Source organism: Thalia democratica, chromosome 3 (assembly GCF_965202585.1).
Source record: "Thalia democratica chromosome 3, ktThaDemo2.hap1.1, whole genome shotgun sequence".
Classification (NCBI taxonomy): domain Eukaryota; kingdom Metazoa; phylum Chordata; class Thaliacea; order Salpida; family Salpidae; genus Thalia; species Thalia democratica.
Window position 1 is genome coordinate 8202097 of NC_139167.1, and position 23009 is coordinate 8225105.

A 23009-nucleotide genomic window follows, 5' to 3' on the forward strand; every position below is an offset into this window, starting at 1 on the left:
TACTTTAAAATGCTTTTTCATACTAACAATAAGCACAAAAAGCTTTGATCTTAGAAAATATTATAAAAATATATACTTAAAGATTTTGTTTAAGCATTTATAGTAAAACTTGCAAATTAATTACTATATAATATAATTAGAGTAAATATTATTGTTTAATAAGTTGTAAATGTAACAGTCAATATTAACAGTCAAACGCTAATATTGTCAATTGTTATATAAGTAAAGAAAAAAAAACAATTTTTGTATACGGTTACGAAATTATATTAAGCATTTATAAAATAAAAGTATTTAAAGACGACATAAGCTGGTATAATTTATAACAATATTTAAACTAATAATATAATAACAAAAATGTTAAAAATTTAAACAATTAATTACTAAAATAAATTTGGCAAACTCAGGACAATTTGTATAAAAGTTTTTAAACTAAAACAACATGTATATATATAGTAAACAATCAATTAATAAATTAAATATTTAATTTTAAATTATCTTATTTTTCTAGATAGTCGTAAAAAAGTAATTAGTACATAGCTAAAACTGAATTATAAATTGAATTTATGTTACAAATTAAAAAAGATAAAAGCTTATAAACTGTATTTATTTGGTTTAAACAGTTTTTTTTATATCACATGTTAGATTTAAATAGACAAAAATAAAGATCGATTTGTATTTGTACTTGAAATACTTTCTAATTAAGAAATTTAAATAAATTTTTGCTAATCTAATCGAAATTTTATATAATTTTTCAATAAAAAAAAGCTCAACAGAAGCTTTATTAGACACAGATTAACGTAGAAGAAAATAACGAAGATTTTTTAGATAATTGAATAAAATACAATACGGAAACTAGCTTGTTTGTAAGTTATAGTGAATATCAAGCAGAAAAAAGAAGCATTATTATTAAACGTTGTGTACGTTTACAGCTCTCTAGCAGAAAGATGTTTAAAAATTTTTATTTTTATTTATCCTAAGATATTTAAGGTACATGTTTTTTTAAGTTTATCTCAATAAGAATTTTTACAAAAAATTATAAATATAATTATTTTAAAACAAATATAAAAACTGCTGAATAATATAGTTGTACAGATTATATGTACAAATATAAGTAGGACAAGAGCGACTAATTATAAACATTTAAATTAAAGATAGTTTATGACGATAAAATATAATCTGCAATAAGACTTTGTTCTAGTTTTTTACTTTATTAATGATGTAAAAACTTTCAAGTGTTTAGTTTTCTTATTTCATACAAACTGTCTTAAAGATTAGAAAGTTTCGGCTTAAAAAATATGTATTTAGTTAATAATAGTTTTAAATTCCGAAAATATTTAATATTAATCGATTTAAAAAAATAAATACTGCACTATAAAGGCTCGGTTAAATTTACAGCTTAACTAAATGAAAATTCAAATTTAATTAAATTCCATTAGTGCATTATAGATTTATAAAGAAATTTGGTTGATTAAATGATTAATTGGGATAAAGTACAAATTAAACTATAGTTTAAATAATCTGCATCTCCCGTGGTGAATAATTTTATAGTAACAATAATATAGCTAATTGAAAACTTTTTTTCTTACTTACACCTCTTAGTATAAAATTTAAATTTAATCCACTGTTACGTGGTAAAAATTTATCTTAAAAATCAGTGCTCTAATAATTTAAAGAATTGTTTTAATATATAAAAAAATGTTGAATTTTAGTTTGTGACTTAAAGTATATGGCGTCAACCAAATTTGTTTAATTTTATTTTTAGTTGAAACTTTTGGTGAAGCTAGTTGTACTACGTATGTTTGTAACTTTTAAGTCGTGTTATTAATTAGATTAAGGATACTAGAAATTACCCTAACTAATGTTTTATTGAGAATATCTGTTTAAGTTTCGGAGTTATTTAGTTTCTATTTACAACTATTTTATTATCGGTTATGTTGTTAATGTAAGACACTTATTTAATTCTTGCAACCCTGATTAAATATATCTACAAACACAAGTGATAAACTTGTAGGTAAATCTAAACGAGGTCAAAAAATGACTTTTTGAGAAATATGTGGCTCAAATTTTTGGTTTTGACAACTTATATTTGTAGTTAATTTCTATTAATAGAATTTTCTATGTCGCCAGTTTCTTTAAACAAAAGATAAGTAGTTGTTTATTAGTTTGTTAAAAAAACTAGTTTTGTAGTTTTTTAAAGAAATATGTTTGCTTTTCTTTATCTGTTGCTCTGTGACTTGAATTTAATATTTTAGTTTATAATAAATTGATTTTAGTTTACATAAAATACATTTTAATTTTTTTATTGTTAAGCATTATACTTAGTTAATTTTCAGAAAATAATTTCAGTAATATAATTTTATTACTCAATATAAAAAAGTTTTAAATTGCATCTTTTTTTTTGCTATAGTAACTATTTCTTATCAAAAGTTCAAATCGAATTATTAATAAAAAAGTTGCTAATTTGATTTCATGAAATATCATCCTGTAAATGATTAATTATATTATATCAATATTAAACTAAAGTTAAAATAACCTGCATTTTCATATTTTTTCTTTAGTCAATCATTTTAGTAAATTAATTTATTTTAATAAAAAATGTAACAGATTAAAAACTTATTTTTTTATTAATTAATATCTGCTTACTTACTTATTAGAACACTAATAATGTTATTACTTTATATAATTTAGAGTTATATGATACTATCCCTAAGAATTAAAGAAATTTCTTTATCATAACTCAGTATTGTGTTTTTATTTACTTATTCATAAAATTTTATTAGAATGACGTTACAGTTAGTTTAAAAAGAACGAAACTGTTTGTAATTAAATTATTTTGTAGTACGAAAATTGATCCCTAACTCTAGCAACATTTGTCTTTAATCAGAATAACTGGTTTTCTACACTAACTTCCCTCCTTTTAATATATATTTAAGATATGTATTAGACATGTATATACATGTCGATTTATTTTTATTTATAAATGACTTATAGATTTAATAAATTTAAAAGTTCTTTTATAATTAAAGCCAAATGTATTTAAATTTTACATACATAACAAGCTATTCAAATTTATATAAACAATTGTTGACAAAACTAAGCTACAAATTAGCAAAAATGACTGATATCACTACTATTTAGAGTTAAATATAGTATTTCGTTTTACTAACACTATATAGCTTATGCAGTAAGTTTTAGTCTAGTTTTTAACTATAATTACAAGTTTTCCATATAAATCAGATGCAATTTTGTAGTCACAGTCATGTGACTTGAGTTAATTTGACTAGTTATGTCTTTTTAAGTAGTAAAACTAAGCTTAATTTTATTAATAAAAAGATTTGAAAGATTTACACAAAACTTAATATTTATTTTAATTTAAATTACATTTGATTTTTTATGATTATAAAAATTAAAATTATTATACTTCACCAATGGGGTTAATATGCTAGTTTAAATTATTTCAATTATGTTTAAAGTATTTTAACTATTTTAAATACAATCGATTTTAACAAAATAAAATTAGATTACTTAAACTATAACATTTTAAACGTACGTTTTCTAACGAATATCAGTATCAAAACAAGAAATTTTAAAACATTTGCTAAAAAAATTCTAAAAATGAATAGCTTAGTAGAATTATTTTTTTAGTAAGTGACCCTAATACATAAAAATAAAGAAGTTGAACATAATCCACAGTTTCGTGATAAAAATATCAAGAAAAAAGTTACCCAATAACTTATCAAATAATTTTTTATTTACCCATAAAGATTAAAATGTAAAAAGTTTATTAATTAAGCAATGTTTAATTTTACTATAACCTTTAATGAACTAGCAATCAGCTAAAACGGGATTAAAAAACATTACAATAAGTTTTGTTATAAAACTGAACAGTTATTATTAACTAAACTTATTTTCTTAGAGTTATTTGTTTTGTTATCAATGTGTTACAAAATTATAGTGTTTTAAACTGAAATTCACTTTGTTTATACTTTTTTTATTCTAAGTTTATCTTTTTTGTTTGTACATTTTTTGCAATGTAATTGATATAAAAACTTGTATTTTAGCTACTGACACCAATTACTTATTTACTTCAGCCTTCCTTCGTACTTATTAAAACTAACTTAGGTTTATCTATCGTTTTAGAAGATATTTGATAGTTTAAGAAATCAAAAAGAAAAGATAGCCACAAAACTTTTGTGGTAAAAAAACTTTGTTTATGATATCGACACATGGATGCACAGTTGTATTTTAAATATTAATTATTATCAAAATAATTCTTATGGGTTAAAACGCTATGACGATATAAAATTGTTAATTTTAGTGTGCTTTAGTTCATATAAAAAAAAAAATTCATTATTTTAAAACTTCTTAAAGAAGATTAAAAGAACAAAGTTAGTAAACAAGGCATTGTTTACTAATTTTCTTTTGTATGTTCTTTAGATAAATAATAATCAAGTTAGATAAAAATTATTTACATGACTATAAAAAGATACTTCAAATATCTTATCATAACTTATGTAGAATATTTTAATCCTGAATTTAAAAACTGATTAATTTTTTAACTAGTAAATAAAGTTATAAGAACACAAATCTAATTTTAATAAATATGTACCAAAAAGCGTGAACAAAAATAGAGAAAATATTTTTTAAACAACAAAGTTTAGTTAAGCTCACATAGAAATAATTTATAAAAAAAATTTATTTGTTCTGTTTAAACTATCAACAATTTGTAAAGGCACTTAGATTTAAACTAGAAACTTTTTAACTTACTTAAATATATAAATTAGAAAACAGAAAATAACTGTTTTTGTTTTGGAACTCGAATTTTAACGACAAAAATGTTGAAATAAAACATTTGATTTCATACAAAACAGTTTAGTTTTGAAGTAATTTAGTCTTAATCAAACTTTTTATTAAGACATATATTGTAACTAAATATAACTTATATTGCTTGTAATTACAAAACAAATAATTATTTTTTATTCATTTTAATTATAAAATTTTGATATATATATAAATCTTTAAATTTGAAAAAAACTTTTAAATTAATAAAAAAGATAAAAAATATCATTTACAGTTGTTTTAATTTTTAACAACTTTATATAATGAGAACTGAAGGCTAGTAAACACATTGTTTTATTTTGGTTGCAAGTTTTATTCAACTTTATAGACTAATCATAAGTATCTGGGAAAAAATTTATATATAAAAACGTATAATATATTAAATAGGTTTTCAAATTGAAACATTATCAAAATTTTAGTTAAAAGTTAAGTATTTTTACTTGAAAATGTATTTCTCAAATTTAATTTAAAATGTTTCTAAAATTTTGTAAAAAAATAAAGTTTGATACTAATTATATACTATCGTATTAAATGTTAATTGTTTTACGTTATGTATCATAAGTATGTGGATATAAAACAATATTAACTTTTGAAATAAAACATTTATTAGTTTTAAATGACAACAAAACCCGTATTTTTCATAGATCTAAAACTTGATAAACATTTTAAAAATATAAACTTGAGTATTTTAGGCACATACACATTTTACTTGAAATTATTATTATTGTGAAACTAAACTAATTTATATTGCACCTCGTTTATATTCTATCTTTTAATACTTTACATTACTACTGTAATTTAACATTTAGAATAAAGGTGAAGTTAGTAATCTCTAAGAAAAAAATAACGCTAATAACTTAGATTTATTTTAATTGTTTAAAGTTTTGAAATTTTATCAAATAGTTACGCAACTAAGTTACCATAAAATATTTTTAGTAAAAATAACAACATAAATGTGACTAAAAGTTTATTTTATTTTTTTATGACAAGAAACCAATTTTTTTTTTAGTATTATTTATTTGCGTTTAAAAAAAAAATTAAACTTTATTGACGTCAAAAAAAAATGTTTGGTAATTGTAAATTTAATTTAATATCAATAAATGTAAAATTATTTTTTATTTTTAACAATACTGAACAATAAAAGTAAAACCTGTTAGTAGTTAGGAAGAAATTACAAAGATTTTTTTTAACGAAACTATATACTTTATTGGTAAATTATTTTAGTGCTACTTTATTACTTATACAATACATTAGTAATGCTGTGTTTTTGAAATTGTTACTTAATTGTTTAAAAATGTAACAAACTGCAAGTAAAGTTGCTGAATACTTTCTTAATAACTTTTGTTGTTATTATACATATAAGTACAAATTTACTTAAAACAACTTATATGTTTTTGAATCCTTAACAAAAATTAAACTGAAAACCAGTAAACTCATTACTCATTCATAGTACTTATTCAAATGTATAAGACAAGGTCTATTTACATATTATTTAAATTTAGTTTTTTAATGGTAGTTATTAAGTTTAACTTTTACAATTTATACATTACCCATAACTCATACACTATTTTCAAAGGTAAATTCTAACTATTATAAAATTATTACTAGATTTTTTTCTAAGATGTATATATAAACTTGCCCTTATAAATAAGTTTTGAAAGAAAAAAATCATTGCCTGTAGTTTAGTTTCGTTTGTATCGTGACTTTTTTTCGTATAGTTATAGATGTTAATTAAAACAACGATAAAACCTTGTGTTAATTTTAAATTCTATTATATAACAAAGTAAGGGTAACGTTATGGTGACCTTACTGACAAACACTAACTTAATATTAAAACTTTATATTTAGAATAAAATTTTAACAAATGTTGCTGATAAGATCAAACTATTTTATAAGTCACTAAAGTGACTAAACTAGTTTTAAATGTTTTACATGTTACATGCGTAATGATAGTTTGTGTTATAATTTAATTTTATTGTTTTTAACATTTTTTATTAAATTTCGTAAATAAAAAATTGAAATTATCTTAAAATCATTTTAACTGTTATTAATAGATAAAGTTATTATAATGACTGAATAACTTTACTTACTACCTTTATTTTGAAATTTCAGTACATACTAAAATATAAATGTTTTTAATAAGTTTCATTTTCCATGTTTAATTTATTCTGCTTATACATTTTATTTTAAAAATGAAAAAAAAAAATTATACATTTTTTTGTTTACTTAATAATAAAATGGATTAACTAAATAGTTAGTTTGCAGTGTGATAATAAAAAGATTATTCTTTTCTCCAGGTTTTTTTATCAAACTACTTGAGCGTTGATTTTTAATATTTTATTCAAGAAAATAATGTTCGAACGGACAGTAAAAGAAATAACAAATTTTAATATTATTTTGAAATTTATTGAATTCGTTTGAAATTGTTGGACTGAAAGTAATAAATCGAGACTAAGCTATTTTGAATAGCGTTTATATTGGTTCAATAAACGTGCCCAAATTGCAAATTTGTATATTTAATAAAATTAATAAAAATTACATCTGCGTTTGTGTGTTAAAACTGCATTACATTAATAAGCTATTAAAACGATGCTTAAAACATATTGTAAAACTGAGACATTTTGCATACCAAGTGTAAAGATACCTATGAAAACAAGTGTAACTACATTTTTAGTTATATATTAAATATTATATTATTAAAAAATTAAATTATATCTTTAATGAGCTTTGTGTTTGAGCACAACAATTAACAACTATTTAATATACTTAAAACTATAATCTATGTTCTACTAGTTAATTTGACAGTAAAATATAAGTATTAAAAATAAATAAGCATTTAATAATTTAATTTTGTTTTTTGCTACAGATGTTTACACATAGTTTTTATTGTATTTTATTTTTATAGTAAGTAAAAAATACGTTAAAAATTCTGATCTAAATGTTGATAAAGAAATTTTTTTTAACTAGATTACATAACATTATTTTGTTAAACCAAAACAATTTAAATTTTAAAATAAGAGCTAGTAATCATGTTTACGCATTAAAACTGGAGAAAGTTTTATAATCAGTTTGTTTAAACTAATGTCATGGGATTTATGTCACAAATTTTAAGCTAATTAATATTAAAAATTAAATAGAGATTCATCTATGTAACATATGACAAAAAAAACATCAATTTTTGTTGTTTTTTTTGTTAGTAACTTTGATAAAATGTTTACTGAAGGCTTGTAAACACATTAATTTATTTGCTTGCAAATTTTATTAAATTTATTAGACTAATCATAATTATTTTGGAAAAAAATTGTAACAAAAAAATTATGATTTATGTATTTATAAATTTCAAAATTAAAAAAATTATCAAAATTAAATGTTAAGTATCTTCACTAAAATTTATTTCTTAATTTCCTCTAAAACTGTTTTAAAAAAATTGTAAAAAAAATCAAGTGCAATACTCAATGTATACTATTAAATTTTAACGTTTTATATCATAAGTGTGTGAAAGTTAAAGAGTATGAACTTTAAAAATAAAATTATTTATTTATTTGTTTTAAATGACAACACAACCCGTATTTTTCATAGCTCTGAATTTGGATAATTATTACGAAAAATAAACTTTATTAATTGAGGCACAAACACATTTTACTTATTTTTACTTTACTTAAAATTAAATATCTTTTGCAAAGCTAAACTAAATTATAATAGACATAGTTTATAGAATACCTTATCTTATATTACTAATTTTACTCGATACTTCTAAATAAGGTGATTTTTATTTAACTGACGCTAATAGTTTACACTAATTTTAGTTGTTTAAAGTTTTACAATTCGTTAACGTCAATTAAACGTTTTTTATATGTAGTGCTAGATTATTATTAATCGATGTAAAGAATTATTGAATTTCTAACAATGCTGGGTAATAAAGATAACAACTTGCTAGTAATTCAAGAGAAAGTACAAAAGAAAATTCCTAACTTATGTTGTTGTCATTTAAACAAGTGCAAACTTACTTAAAATAATTTATATATAAAACTCATTAACAAAAAACATCAGCTGATGATCGAATTGGCATGATCAACCCTTTTGTTATAACTCATTAATGAACATTAAAGTGAATTGAAGTATAATCACTTATAGTTTGTTTATATTTGTAAAAATAAGAGAAGATCAATTGACGAAGTATCTAATTGAAGTTTTTTTCTAAGATTTATATATAAACCTGCTCTTATAAACAAATTTTAAACAAAATAAATCCTATAATTGGGGATTAATTTTGTTTGTAATGTAACGTATATTTTTAAAGTTATAAAATTTAATAAAAACGACGACAAAATGTTTTGTTTATTTTAAGTTTTAATTTATTTTATTACAGAGCAAGAATGACTTCACTGACAAACACTGACTCAATCTTAAAACTTTATATTAATAACCTTCTAACCCTTATTAATGGTTTATTGATCTTAAGCTATTTTATAGGTCACTAAAGTGACTAAACATGTTTTAATTTTTTACATACTTTATGCATAATGATACTTTAAGTTTTAATTTATTTTTATTGTTTTAACATTAATTGCTTTAAACTTAAAAAAAAATTTAAACCTTTTATACTGTAATTGATACTCTGAACTATTATAATAAGTTAATAACTTTCTTTACTAAAATTCTTTTTGAAACTTTAGTACATACTAAGAAAAAAAAGTTTTTAGTTAACTTTTGTCCATGTTTATTTTTTTCTGCTTATACATCTTATTTAAAAAAAAAACTAGTGTTATTGAGTAATTTGTTATAATTTAATAAAATAGATTAACTTAACAGTTGCAGTTTGCAGTTTGATTATGCAAACTGATTATTGCTTATGTTCTTATGATTACAAGTTGTTTCATTTTATTGGTAATTTTATTTATTAAAAAAAATACAGATCAATTATCTGTTACTTTTAAAATAAATTTTAAATATTTACTTAAAGAATTACACTAACTTAATAGTTTTATTTCGATCTTAAAAACGTTGTTAAAGAAGATTATAGAAATGGTTTATTAAAGCACTTAAATTGTAGACTTTACATTGTATAAGTTGTTTATTTTGATAAAACAACTATATGAAAGTTTGTTTATAAGATATATAAATTTATAGCTTTCGTATAAATTAGACAGAAACCAAATTTTGTGGTAAAACTTTCAAGATGTTTTTAACGCATTGTTTAATGTTTTTGGTTGTTTATAATCGTAAAACATAGCATAATATTTACTTTAAAATTCAGTTTGGTGTAACTAAATTTTAAAGGGTTTTGTTAAATTAGTGTCATTTTTATCTGTCTATTAAACATTTTTATCTATTATTATTTTTTTTTCTAGTTAAATAATAAATATATAGGCTGTGTTTCACATGAAATTTACGAAAAAAGCTAAGTGTGTAATAGTCTATCTTGAAATAATTTAAAATAACTCTATATATGCTATTTTCTTTGTTTTAGGTTTTTATATTTATTAATTCTTAGTAGCGTAATTTCTTCTTAAATAAAATCGTTTCATTAATCTTAACCTAGTTAATAAAGCAAATAATCTTTGTTTTATTAAGTTAAGCAGTTTTGGATTTTTATTTTTAACACTTGATTTTATACATTTATGATACGCATAAAATAAACTTTAAAATCAAAACAAAAGATAGTTCGTTCAAAATTTTCCTATCACCTTTATTTTACACGGTTTTGATAATTTCTAAATAAAAATGCTTTTTGATATACATTAGAAGTAGTTTTAAAACTTTTTAGGAATCGTCAATTTTAAATTTAAGCAAACTAGTTCAAATTAAACGGTAATTGCTAACTAATTGCACATGAAATGTACTTATTTCTAGCCTTTTTCTGTTAAAAAATCTTTTATTAACCCTAGCACTTAAAAACTAAACAATTGTAAGTTTCATTAGCATTATTAGCTTTTTATATAACTATTAATTGCTTAATCTAGTTTAAGTTGAATGTTTGACATCTACGAAGCAAATAGTTAACAAAATAATTAAAAGCCTAACGGTCTAAAATAATGCTTAGAATTTTTATGTCTATGAAATTATTTAGAATTTACCAAATGTCTCCATTCTAAGCTCTGTTTATTTTTGTTAACTAATTATGTAAAATATTAAATTACAGTTTATAAATAATAATTTTATTAAAAATAACACTATTTTAAAATTTTTTGATTGTTTAATGATAATTCAGGACAAAGAACTGTTATTTTACTATATCTTTTAAATAAATCGTACTTTTATTTTAGAAATTTTTTATAGTTCAATTAGTCGTTAAAAGAAAACTATGAACTTGTATGCTTTATATTTATTTTCTTTAACTTCAAAATTTTATTAAATAATTTGTTAAAAGCAATGTGAAGACAGAAAACAGAAAATTGCAATAGTTTTTTTAGACATAATTTATGATTGTATTCTTTGATCAAAAATTTGTTTAATTTAGTTTAAATGCAAACTTTGAGTTTACTTTACAAAAAAACATTGTTGTTTAGGGTACTAGCTAATGAGCTGTACAAAAAAAAGAATTTAAAATCACGGTAAATGTAAAATATGATATATATTTAATTATATTATTACAAATATGATATATTTGTGAAAATGATGTGAACTTTCGCTCTTAGTTTTTCTAGTTTTTAAGCAAACTGTAGCTAAAAGTACGAAATATAGATTAATTTAGACGCTAAACAAAGATGAACATTTTAAAATGAGCTATTAAATTGTTTTTAATTTAGCTATGTCTAAAAACTTATACAATGTTTAAAGTTATATTCAAAATAGATTTGGAATCTATTAAATGGTTAAATAGATACTTTTTCATTTGTTATAGTTTTTGAAATATTTATATGTTTGTCGTAGCAGGAATAAAAATCTATAAAAAATACTACAAAACTTAAATAAATTGCAAATTTGTTTAAACATTTTATGATACACCATATTTTAAAAAAGCTATCAATATTTTAGTATGAAAAAATTAAAGGTTTATTTATATATATATCAATATGCAATTATCAAAATAGTGTAATTGATATGTTTTTAGTAATTATTAGCATTCTCTGTGAACATAAGATAAAACTAAGGTTAGTATTTTAAGAAATGCACTCTTTATTAATAGTTGTAGGACTAAGAAAAATAAAAGAAAATGTTTTTTGGCTTCCCTAGTGTATTCCAAATATGTGATAAAAAAATATAGAAAAAAAAAAGTTTTGTTTTTATATTGTGCACTTATTTATAAAATAAATTTCTGCTAAACATTTTATTACTGCCTTAAGTTTGTAAGAGTATATAAACTATAAATATTCATTCAAATAATTTTAAATTATTTGTTTTTAAAACGGTTTTATAAATCAATTTACTTAATTTAGTTTGTTTTTCAATTGAAATGAAAAAAGTGAATCACGAGGTAAAATGATTTTTTACTTTTTATACCAATTTTTCATTTGAAGATGACCAAAATAAGTAATTTTATCTAACATTAAGTAATATAATGACGACGATCTGTGAAAACTCAAGCCTTTGCATTAAGTATATGAAGTGTATAACTAAGAAAAATACTTATTAATGATTTAAGCAGTTTAAACATTAGCATTTAAATACTACAAGATTTATTATTTTTTATTATACTAATATTAAAGACTATACAGCCCAAAATTTTTTTAAAGTATAAATTTTTTAAGGAGAAAATAAAATCAGTTTTTATAAAAATTTAATTTTTCCTATGTAAGTTATCTTAAAAGTTTTGTATACCGAGGGAATAACCTTGATAAACATAAAATTTTAGTGTTTTCGTTTCTAATCAGGTTCTATTTAAAAACATTGCTAGCATTTCGGTTACAGTTTAACGATAAGTTTCAATACAAAAATTGAAAATTCAGTCTTCAAGGCAGACATGTTAAAAAGCTCTGCTTTGTTTACTCAAGCGTGAAATTACTAACTTTAAACAAACCAAAAATAAAACACTTCATTGCTGAATTACCATAGTAACTTTTAGCATTTTAACATCTCTGCTTCAAGGTATTGTTGTATAATGATCGAAGCTTTATTGTTGCTACTATTGAAAGAGGAGTAGCTTAAAAAAATGCAATATGGTTATAGTACTTTTACAGTGTTTGTTAAGACTTTTGATAAATTAATTTTAATTGTTGTTTTCTAAAAAAAATAAAGATTTGTTTAAGTATAATTTTTGTATTTCATAATATAACAAAATAGTTTTGTCTATAAACCAAAGTTAAAATAAATCAAATAAGCTGGTTTGTAAATTTTTGAAACTAAATCAAATCTTGTCTACAGTAGTTAAATCTTTTCAATTTAAATAAATAACTTGAATCTAAGCTAAATATCTATAAATAATACCTTTGACCGTAATAAATTTTCATTCAAAAAGTAATTTTGAAATATGACTAAACTTGATTTTTAAATACCTAAATAATCCACCAGATTTAAGACCAAATGATCTTTGAAAACTAGTATAAATACTGGAAATATTTATCGATTGTTTTTATTACTTGTTTAGTAAAATTTGTAATCAAGATTTTACTTTATTTTTATAAATATATGTGTTTTATCATAATAAAGATGTTAGTATTTATAAAACAAATGAAGTATTTGCAAATCAAACAATTGTAAAACTTATAGATATAATAAGCATTGTACAAACTTTAAAAACTTAGTTAAACCACTTTGATTAGTAAATTTCAGCCTGCTATAATACTTCAGACTTGTGTAAGTATATTAAAATAAGACTCTTTTTTTTATTAACTAATGACTTTTACTAATGTATAATGATAGTTAATTGAAGTCTATTACAGTTTGTGATTATAAAGAAAATATCTTATTATTGAGGTTAGTCAATAAAAAATTGGTCTTTTATATGCTTATAAAATTCAATTTCGTGTAAAAACAAATAATGTAAACACTAAATTAAGTTTAAGAAATAGAATACCGACTTCAACTATTTATATTTTTTAACCCAATTTACTTGAATCCTAATACTTAAATATTGTTTTTAGACTTATTGTTTTATGTATGTTGTGTTTAATGGAGTAACTTAAATTTTATGTATTTACTTACAAGGTTTACGCTTCTTCACATTTTAGTTTTCACGGAGAAAATTATAAAAAATAATTAATTAGTCATATTGTTATGACATAAAAATAATTTTTCAATTATATATATTAGTTAACTTCATCTAAGTGTTTATATATTCAATCTGAGTTTTAACTTTTTTTTTAAATTCTACATGACGTAATTAAATTTTAAAAAATCAAAAATACTCTTTAATAAAATTTCAAAACTTTAAAAAATTAATGTAGCTTATTTCATGTACTTAATAGTAAAATTTTATAATGTTAGTTGAACTTGCGAAGCAGTTTCATAATACAATGACATTGTATTTAAATAAAGCTTAAAATATTGTATGGAAATAACAAACATTTGCTCTGGCGAAGCACTTACTTTTTATTTTAACAAGCAGTTAAAGTGAATGATTTTCGATCTGCAAACAATAATATTTTACTTTCAATTTTAACAAATTAAGAATTTTAATGCTTGCAATTAAAAACTTACACATTGATTTCATATTATTCAAAGATCACTTCTATTATCCTTAAACAGGTTACAAGACATATTTTGTTTATCAATTTGATTAATATAAAAAACAGTGATGGTAATGCTACAAATATAATTTAAAAGTTTAATTAAGCTAGTGAACTGTATTAGATAAGGCAAAATTACTTTTTTATATGTAGAGAATTTATATCGCGTGTTTAATAAAGTAAGACAAAAATATAGATTAACATACGTTTAGAAAGTTAAGAATACCAACTGAAATTATTTTAACCTATCTATTGACATCAACACATGTACAATATGATAAATTTGCTAGCAAGGCATATATTGATGTAGTTTAAGCTGTAGTTATAAACAAAAGTATAAAAAAAATAAATTATTAAAAGTTCCGCTGATAAATAAGTTCTAAGCAAGTTCAATTTTTTCTAATACGGAAACAGGCGAAACTTGACAAAAAAATTATGTTAGTTTAATAAAGAAACTACTTTGTTTTAATTAAATATTTAGTTTTCGGACATAAATATGAAAAAAAAAATGTAATAAGTTAATCTTAGCCAATATAAATAGTATATCAGCTCACCAAGTAGTATATAAAATAGCAATTTATAAACTGTGAAAAAAGTAACAAACGTTTATACATTATATAAATTATCAGGTAAATTTCAAGTCGATAGAATTAAGAACTTCTGTCATTGTTTATGAATTTTTACATGGTTATTCCTATGTGAACTTTGTGTGAATCTCCTTCCACAAACATCACATCCAAACGGTCTATCTCCAGTATGAATTCTAATGTGAGTGTTTAAATTTGATTTTAGAGAAAACTTCTTCTTGCATGTTTTACATTCATGAGGTTTTTCTTTAGTATGAGTCAATATGTGCTTTTTCAGACCACTTTTTCCAACAAACTTCTTGTGACAAACATCACACTGAAAATCTTTTTTGCTAATGTGTATCAACTTGTGTGTTGTCAAGTTTATTTTAAGGGCAAAACATTTGTCTTATTTTTCACATTTAAATGGTTTATTATCAGTATGAATTATTGCATGATGTTTCAAATTTCCTCTGAGTGAAAAACATCTTTTGCAAACATCACATTGAAAAATCTTCAAACCAGAATGAGTAAGCTGATGTCTTGTCAAACTTCCTTTTTGTGTAAAACTTTTGTTGCAAATATCACAGCTGTAAGGTTTTTCACCAGAGTGAATTCTATTGTGAACAACTAATGCTGATTTAAACTTAAAAATCTTTCCGCAAGTTACACAAACATTTTTTTGACCATCTGCTGAAGTTTCCATTTTGTTATTTGAACAATAATTACTCTGAATAAACCTATAATAATAAAGTTTAATTTAAAGAACAGTAAGACTAATTAAGTTTTGTTAATATTGATTTTATAATGCCAATTAAAATAAGAGCAAATAATTTTTTTTCCGTAAGTTGTTTAAAAGTTTTGCGAGAAAATCCTTTAAAAGTACATTTTTTTTTTCAATTCTTTTTATGTCAATATGATTCGTTTGTAATTTGAAACATTTTGTTTAATTAAACAACATAAAAACATTTTTGACATATTTCTTTAAAAGTACTTTAAAAGTGATTTAATTTTAGTAGAAAGTTAACCTACTAGGTACTGAGTACAATAACCTTTTATTTAAATTAACTTAACATTAAATATATTTTATTTTTATAAAAAAATCAACGTAATAGAAATGTTGCGTTTCATTCCAATAATAAATATAACACATGTTAGACTACTTTAGTAAATTTTAAAAATATGTTTTTAAATTAAAAAAGCTGCTGATTCTACATTAATCATTGAACTTGGCAACTAACTTGAATATTAAATTTTGAATAAATAAATAGTTAGAGGTTTTATCAGAAAAAAATCAATAAACACTAATTAGCAAAATAGAGTAAAATTAATTAAATATTCACAATTCATAACTGAATATTTATAAATAGTAACTGAGTACAACAGCTTTTTATCTAAATTAACTTAAAATTAAATCTATTAAAAAACTTCACTAAAACAACAGAATGAAAATATTTAACTTTCTTCGATACTAAACATAGCAGCTATTAGACTACTTTAAAAAAATTAAAATGATTCCTTTAATATATAAAAGCTATTAATTTTATATTAATCATTGAACTTGAATTTTAAAATCCTGTGTAAAGAAGAAAAAATATAAATAGAGCTTTTATAACTATAAGTAACTATATTAAATTAAGAGATAATTCAAAAAATAATTTTGTTTTTTATGTTAAACTTTAGATTTAAAGTGTTTGAAAACAAGGATTATTTTATGTTTTAAACGTGTATAAAATTATATCAAAAAGAAAGTTTGCTTGAATAAGAAATAAAGGTTTTAAAAAAAAAAAATGTACTTCCTTTGCATGCTATATTCGAATAAAAATTATAGAAACTAACAAAAGTTTGTTGTGAAAAGAATTCGAAAAATATTGTTAATATAAAGCTTATAAAAGTAATATAATGATACAAATAATTTCTATAAGTATGGTACGTAGCTCTAAAATAAGACAATTTGAACAAATTACTTACACAAAGATAGTTTATAAAAATTCAAAAACAGATCTGTTAATGAAATACTATGAATTAACTAAGAACTTGAAATAGAAATACTTTACTAACTAACTTTGCATCCTGATTTAAATTACTACAAACTTGTCTAGAGAGCCACAATATTTGTTTAAACACTTAATTGATTCAAACTAACTTTCACTATACTTTAATGTTGAAATTTTTCAGATGACCTACAAATCAGATCATGTTTTAGTTTTAGTTTTCGACATTTACTGTGAATTTTAGTTTTTAAACTTAAATTCTTGTTTATAAAATCATTTAAAATAGTCAAGTAATCTGTTTATGAAAAAAATAACTATAACAAACCTTTATGCTCTTTTTTCGTATTTTACATACTATTACTAATGTTAATTAAAAAATAACAAAAATACTTCAAAAAAAAAAATAAAGTAGAAATGAAAAAATTTAAAAGACTTTTAGGTCGCTTTACACGACTATCAAAAGTCTTAGAATTTTTTTTTTTAATTAATTTAAATCAGTTTTATGTATTTTTATTAAGTTCACGTTACTTTTTTTCTAAATAAGTAAAATTTATTGTATTTATTACTAAATATACAAACATGTTAGCAAACTTTACTTATTTACTACAGTTTAAGTTGTAGCATTGGATTGTGGTACACTTTACTTATTAGTACTAGCCATCATAATTAAACAACACCTTATTTAATTACTATCTAATAAAAACTAAATTCTATTTGAGACTACTTTCTATAAATAAGACAGCTTGGAGTAAAGAATCTATTATAAAAAGAACCCAAAACAATACAAACAAAATATTGAAAATACAAATTACTATGACAAACACTTTAAGAGCTGGTAGCTATTTAAATCTATAACAAAAGATTAAAACAATAAAATAAAATTAAATAAAACTTTTATTAAGGAATTAATTGTAAAAAAAATAATATAATATATAGCCTGTAAATCTTGCTCCAATATTAAAACAATTAAATACTAGTCGAAATATTAACTTTAAAACTAAATAATACTTACAATAATCATTCACAAAATAAGTGCAAGTTAAGTTATTGCTTTGAGTTGCACACCAAACTAACTAACTGCTTACATGAAACTGCCTCATGATGTTTTGATGTTTAGTTATATCAGCATTTAGTTTGAAAAATTTAGTCATTGTACAAATATGGCCGTTTGTTGTCTGGCTCGTGCTTTCAACCATATCAACTTTTTATATTCTCTTGAGCTAAACGTTTAAACAATGATTAATGCAAGTATTCATTACAAAATTTAGAAAAATAACAAATTGCTCTGACATATTTTCGAAAGTGATAACAGTTACTTAGATTTACAGAACTTCTAAGGCAAAATACATGTATTTATATACATATATAAAACCCTAATTTGTTATATTAATGTGTCTAAAAGGTTAGTTAGTATTTTATGTATTTAATCACAAATTTCTATTTCTTTTTTTATATGGTATAAAGTTTTTATGAACTTTAATTTATAAAATTTATATTACTTGACCTAATACTATACATTATAAAAATAATAAACTGTTTATGTGTCAATTATTACTGTAAACAATTGAACTATTGTTCATCGTTTACTAAACATTAAATAGAAAAATAATGAAAAAAAAAAAACTTATTGTATTAAAAATAACTACTGTTCAAAATTTTTTTTTAAATATTTTAAGCACACTGTGTACTAATTAACAATAGAAAATAAACATTGGTAAGAATGATAAATTTAAAACATTAAACAGTTTTTTCTCACTACTCTAAAAGTTTAAGCAAACCTTTTATTTTTTATTTGATTTACATGCAGACTATAATGATAAAACTACTATTTTTTTCACGATGTAAAATATTTATTTAAGTTAATAGTTCCAACTATAATTATTGTTTAAGTTTGTGTTGATGTCATATAACTTTATGCACAAACTTTCATTTTCAAATTGGAAAACAAATTCAATCATAGACATTCCAAGGCCTCTAAGGTAGTAACTCGTATTTGTAGTCTAAGCTTGTGGCTTAAAATATATCTTATTTTTATACAATAGAAGTTTTTAATTTCTTGAATTTTGTATTGTTGTTAACATTAAAAGACTTCATAAACTTTTTAAAACGAACATTTCAATATATTAGTTCGATTTTTAAAGGATTTCGTAACTTATAAAGAACTTACAAACTTTACAAGTTGTGATAAGTTTAGTTAATTGAGAGTTATTGAGAAATCTAGTACAGTAACCTCTCGCTTATTTACGCACATTGTGTCCACAGAAAAAGTGCGTAAAGATATGAGAGATCGTAAAGAAACGAGAGGTAGCAAATATACTCACTATAATGGCTGTTTTTTTTAATATTGCTTCTAGTTAAAAGCAGACTGGGCACTTTCCCACTTTTAACTATTTGTTTACTTTATTTATGAATGTGAAAACAACAGATAAAACTATACATATATTAAAAAAAAAGGATTTGGATTTCTATAAAATAATAATACGAGTAGAAATAATTTTACTATTTTAATAATAAGTAGAAATTATCTTTATCTTTATTTATAAGTGACATTTAAATTCTATTCTACTTAGCAAATTCAATTTAAAATTAAGCATTTCATTACAATTATAAAATGGTGTTTATTAATTTATAGGGCAAGACTGCTGTATCATTTCTTTGTGTTTTAATATCTCATTATTTCATTATAATTTCAATATTAAACACAGTCATATTTATTTCAGAATTTTAATTTAATCTCTTATTGTTAACAAAATTTCTGATATACTGAGGTATAACTAAATGTTTATCAATTAGTCAAGGAACATAAATTTACAGAGTCTAAAGATATAGAGAGGTGTGTTAGCATTCAAAAACATATTTTAATTTAAAAATATACATTAAACCTTATTTGTGCAATATTAAAAAAATAAGAATTTTATTTTTAGAATTTTATATAATTCTGAAATGCGTAACTAAACGAGAGTGCGTAACGTCACGAGTGCGTAAAGATCCGAGAGGTTACTGTACTTCACCCCTACTAAAACAATAGTAAATCTTTAAAACGCTGTTTTGAAGTTTTGAAACTTAAAAAAACATAATATTCTATAACATATTTTAAATTTTACAGGTTTATTTCATTTCTTAACCGAACTTCTCTGAATTTTACTTAATTATTATAAAATTATATTTATAAAGTTTTCAATTGTTTGGTTTAATCGCATGATGCAATTACTGTCTCATGATAAACTTGTTTAATTTTTCTCGATTGTAAAGTGTTTAGTATCCAAATATTTTAGCTTAATATATTTCGCTTTAAATAGATTTAAATTAGTTAAAATTTCTTTGGATTTATAGGAATTTAAAAATATTTAGTGCTTAAACTTGATGACGTCACTAAAAACTTAAAACATTTACTTTAAAAAACTTTAAAGAACCATTTTATATTTTCCAAAACTGGAAAAAACATTTTTATTAAAGTAAGTTTTGCAAATCTCTTTTTTATAAGTTATAAATGGTTATAGTTATATAATTGTTATTTTTATTAGTTATTTTTAGTTTGTTTTAAATATACTCCATATGTTAATTTATGTTTGTTTGTTTTTGATTCTAACTTCTGTTCACAGTTGTGTTTTAATTATTTTTATAACTTCTGTTCATAACTTTATTTATGTTCTTAAAGAAATGTTTAGTTAGTCTGTACTGCTGTGATGTTTAGCTATTTACTGTACAATTTAAATTATTTAGATAAGTAAAACATCGAGATTCAAAATACTTTTGATAATTTAAGACTTCAAATATGCTTTGAAATTATTTATAATTTTTCATGTAAATAATTGAGGTTATTTAAAAGTTTTAAAAGTTTCAATACAACTTTTAATATATAATTTGTTTTATAAATTTTTATTTTCCGATAAACTTTATTGCTGTTTTATATTTGCATTATCCATTAAATTACGTTTCTTTAAAAGTTACGCTTGTTTTGCAACGTTGAAAAATTAAATTTAAGTAACGTTAGTAAATAAAATGTTTAATATAAAATTATATTTTTAAATTTAAAGTATACTCTAAAAAAGATTAGCTGTTTCATTTACATAAAAAAAATTTATTTTAAATTTTTAAACACTATTATAAACCTAATTTTTTAGGTGTACACAAATCTATTGCTATAAATCTCTTTTCTTCTGCACAAAATTTAAACTTGAAATAATTACAAGAAAAATGATAAACAAATCATTACTATTGTTAGCTGCTGATAGAACAAAATTACTTAAAAAAAGTAAATTATTCTAGTTCATTTTAAAAACTTAATGTTTTAAGTTTATATGTTTTAGCTAACATTATATACAATAAAGATTACCAAATATCAATAAAAGTTTTTTTTTTCATACCAGTATATTTTCTAGAAAATTAATTTAAATTAGATTTTATTCCAAAGTTTGTTGTTAATATTTAATAGATAAGTAAATAAATAGATAAAATGCTTTATACGAAACTATTACTCTTTCTTATAGTTCAATGTAGTTAGACTCCCACAAAAAGTACATGTGGTTGGAGCTTAATGAAGTAATAAAAATCTTAAAAACTAATATCGGCTTCACATATTTTTATAACATTCATTCTGTTAAAGTAGAAATTATGGCTGACCTAAGAAAAACGTTGACTCTGTTCATAACTTATCGTCACATAAAAGGGCTTACAGAAAATGTATTAAAAAAAGTTTGTACTTTTTACTTATAAATAATGTTTAGATCGTTTAAATAAGGTTAACAGTAATAATAGTCAAAAAAACCGTAATTTTTGCTGATTATATCTCAATTATCTATAAATTGAACTAAAAATTTTGAAAATCGTTTATTTGTAATATATAAACAAAAATAAACCTTAATATTATAAAAGTATTAATAAAAACATTTTTTTTAAACAAATAAAAATATATATAAAACTTAAAACTAAAATTAGTAAGCTTATAGAAAAATTAGAATCTTAAAACATGTAAAAATAATTTTAAAAAGATTTATAAAAAAAAGCTTTTTTAGCTAAATAAGCTGATAAAAAAAATTGAAACAGTTAAACGAAAAACAATATAACCTAATGACATAAACCAACTATACATCTAGGTTTTAAATAAGTATTAAAGTTTTAATAAAAATATTTAAACTAAACTCAAAATTACGCAAATAAAGTAAACCCTTAAATGTTTAACTAAATTTTAAATTCAAGTATAAAAGGTAACTAATTTTTAAATTGTTGAATCTAATTGCTAGTTTCAAGTCACAAATAAAGTGGCTAATTGAATTGTTTATTATTTAGTTGATACTTGTTTAATATCACTCAATATACTAAAAACTTAACTTTTAAACTATTAGATACAAAAACTTATAGATAAAGTAATAATTATGAGACAGATACTTTCCAACAAATCAAAACAACTTTAATACTTTAACCAAAATTAGACTATAATCGTTGTGTTACCAAATAACATTAATACTTTTTTGATATACAATTTGAAAATCAAAATTTGTATATATTGCTATATCTATACTTATAAAACAAAATTTGGAATACTTAAAGTAGTTGTTTAATTATATAAAAATATTTAAAAATATTGAATGAGTTAACTTTGTCGCAGTATATTTCAGTAGTACATTTGCTAAAATAAATTCAATTCAGTAAAATGTATATAAACTTTACTTATTTTAGTTTTTTTAACATTTTATCTAACTCAGATTATAAAATAGTATCATAAGAAGTTTGTTTGTAACTTAACAAACATGTCAAGTTGGTTTTAAAAGTATTAATGCGTTTAACTTTTAGCAAATATTCTCAGGATTTTAGAGACGTATTATTGTTTAAACTGTGAAATTAATTGAAAAATTTACACATAGATTTTACTTTAATAAATCTTATGTATATATCTTATAACAAAAGTCCGGCTTAAATAAAGTATTTTATTCTTAATTTAAAAAGTACAAAACAAGTGTAACAAGGCCAAATTTTTATTTCATAGATGTCGAAATAATTTA